The following is a 3,332-nucleotide window of genomic DNA, read 5'->3' on the forward strand; positions in this document are numbered from 1 at the left end:
ACTGCTGAACAGCCACTTTGGAATCATGAGGACACCAGGAGAAGAGACAATTGTTATTCCTTGATTGTGATACTTGCAACTGCCAGGTGGCCAATTGGCAGACAGTCATCCTGGGCCTGCATAGCCTCGGCCCTGTAGTAGACGCTAAAAGCACGTGTGTGCACCGACTGGGTTCTACTCGCAGCCAGGTCAGCTATAGCTTTAATGGTCTTTGTAAAATCCCTTATTTGGGGGACGTGTCTTTGAATAGGGGTGGTAACAATCAATCTATTTAACAGCAACATTTTAAATATAACATTGGCTCAGTTATTAAATACGGGAAAACTAAGCATTTTATTCTCAGTTTACTCTTTTCCCTTCTATTCTACTCTCACATTTTTAAAAAAAATCTAAGATAGTTTAGTTTAGTTTAATAAAAAGGGGGGGGTTGTGAGGTAATATAAAATACAAATGAAATGAAATATAACAAATTCTAACACAAAATTATTACCCTCAATACAAAGCGAGTCTATCCATCTATCTTCTAGTGTAATGAACATGCAAAAGAAAATTAGAAAATAAAATGCAATAGTTCTGCACATCAAGATCATAAAAAATATGTTTATTTCAATAGAGGGAGTCGTCTGCATTTACTTGAATCTTCAGGAAATTGTGTTTCCCTATCTAATTTTTTAATATAAAGTTTAGTAATATGTGTCCATTCTAATAACATATAAATAATAAAAATAAAGAGAATATTATGCTGTATATGAATGTACCAATTTCTCCAACTCCACATCAGATTGGATTAATAAACAAACAAGCAAGCAAGTGCACAAACCTCTCACCACAAAACACATACACACATCAGTCATTATAAATTATTTATGGGAATCATACTTAAAATGTATTTATGTAGATTGAAAATAAATAGGCAAAGGCATAGAAAGCAAGTATGAACCAAAACAATGCAGGAGTAACAATATTAATATTAGATAAGGTGGAATGTGAAGTTTAAACATCAACAGGGTAAAGAGACAACTTACATGATAAGAAAGATAAAAGCCTCAGCATTGAGGAGTTGGCTGGTACTGGCTCATGAGAGACTATTGTTAGCAGTTATTCCCAAGTCCATGTTTTATAGCATCACATTGAAATTGGCACAATTATTTACACCATGGAAATTGGCAAATGCCACAAATCAGGGCGTCCCTTCACGCCTCCTCCAGAGCCAGTTGTTAAATATTTGCCTGCACATCCGTGGATACAATTGATGAACTTAAAATTATCCAAAATATATATGTACTAAACAATATATCAGTTAAAACTATTTTTTAAAACTTATCAGATATATAAGGAAACTTTATTTAAAATATATAATCACATTGGCATATTTCAGTTTACTTCTTCAAAACTGTACAGATCCCCCAAAATTAAGTAATAATATAAAGGAATTTAATGACATAATCCATAAATTCGATAAATGAAATATATAATATGTATTATATACAAGAATGTAAATAGATGTCTTAGTTTAAAAGTGAGAAAATTTTAATAAGTAAATAAGCAAGCCATGATTGGTTTCAAATGCAAGTGTCTTTTTAAGCATCACTATCTAATTTAGTAGGCTATGAGAGTTAATCATGTCATTTTCCTCTTTAATATTGTATTGTATCCAATGACTAATTTACATTTGCTAAAAAATTAGATTTAATATTGGAGAATGGTGGCTTAGATGTTCTTGGCATATTTTATAAATTACTATAAGCTCTAACCAAATTATAAGAGTAGTTATCTCTCATTGAGACATTAAACACAAATTTAAACTTAATATTTCAATGTTAAATTAATACCTTAAATAAGATACAGATATATATTGGAGGTGAGTACTGCTAGGCCAGTAGGCAGAAACCCATAAGAATGATTTTTCTTTTTCTTGTTTTGGTTTTTTTTTTTTTAACAAAAGAACTGCAATGTCCCATTAAGACTTTTTCTGCATGTTCTTGTCAGAGGAAGGAAAGAATTTTTCACTGACACCCTTATTTGCTTGCTGGTCACACGGTTACTCTTCAGGAAACACAAGAGACCCGTCCAAAAGTGGGGTGGGAGGATTTAATAAAACTTCCTACTTGGAAACCGAGATTGCCTATAACAAGCTTCATCTGACTCCTTCAACATTGAACACCCAGGCAGTTTCCTTTCTCTAACCATCAACAGGACAGCGATGAAAAGAAAATGTGAGAAGAGATGTCTCAAGTTCAGAAAACATTATCCTTGTCTGAGATGACTTGTCATCATTTGGGGATACCCTTTGGAGACTATTTATCCATGTACCTGGCAGAACAGTCCTTAATAACCACTTGAATGAATGAACAGATAGATAATAAATGACAGATGTAGGCAGAGGGCCAAGGATATATAAACTGAGAAACAGTACCATTGAATTGGAGATTTTAGAAAATGGGAAAAGGCAAGAGCATGAAATAGAAGCACTGGGAAATATATTTAAATATTGGATGATTGTTCACAAGGCACCTGTCCATAGCATCCTTACTGTCCCCTATGGGATGCAGACATTCTTGTTGTCATTCTTCATACAGGAACATTGCCATTCTGACATGTCAAGGGACTATTCAAGGTCAAATGATTGTTGAAGGTAAAACCACTAGCATGTGGCAGTAGCAGAAAATAAACACACCTCTTCGATTATAAATCCAATGGGCATTTCAAAACACCACTGTGTCCTCTAGGGAAATTGCCTCAAGCAGAAATCAACACACTCTACTGCAATTTTAATCTGTAAGCATTTTCCTTAAAACAGTTTAATTCCTGGTTCTTTTTTACCACCTCCATTCCCACCCCAATTTCATGGCTATTGAGGGGAAAGCTAACGACTGTCCAGATATTCTTGCTAAAGGACCTCACTTGAAAAAAGCTTTCGCCCCCTCAGGTTTTCATCTAACTCACAGTGTAATCATATTAGTAAGAAAAATTTTGTATAGTTGTATCTGGTACCAGATTTTCCCCCAAGAAGCAAAATAAAATGACATGTAGACTACCTGGTTTCCGCAGAATAGCATAGTTGGCCCTCCATATCTTAGGGCTCCATATCCACAGATTCAACCAACCTCGGGTTGACAATATTCAAGAAAAAAATCTAGAAAGTTCCAAAAAGCAAAACTTGAATTTGCTGCACACAGGCAACTATTTATATAGCATTTACATTGTATTTACACCCGTTTATATAGCATTTGCATTGTATCAGGTATCATAGGTAATCTAGAAAAGAGTTAAAATATGCAGGAGGATTTGTGTAGGTTAGAAGCAAGTACTGTGATGTTTTATAAAAGGGA

The sequence above is a fragment of the Hippopotamus amphibius genome, chromosome 1 (assembly GCF_030028045.1).
Source record: "Hippopotamus amphibius kiboko isolate mHipAmp2 chromosome 1, mHipAmp2.hap2, whole genome shotgun sequence".
Lineage (NCBI taxonomy): Eukaryota > Metazoa > Chordata > Mammalia > Artiodactyla > Hippopotamidae > Hippopotamus > Hippopotamus amphibius.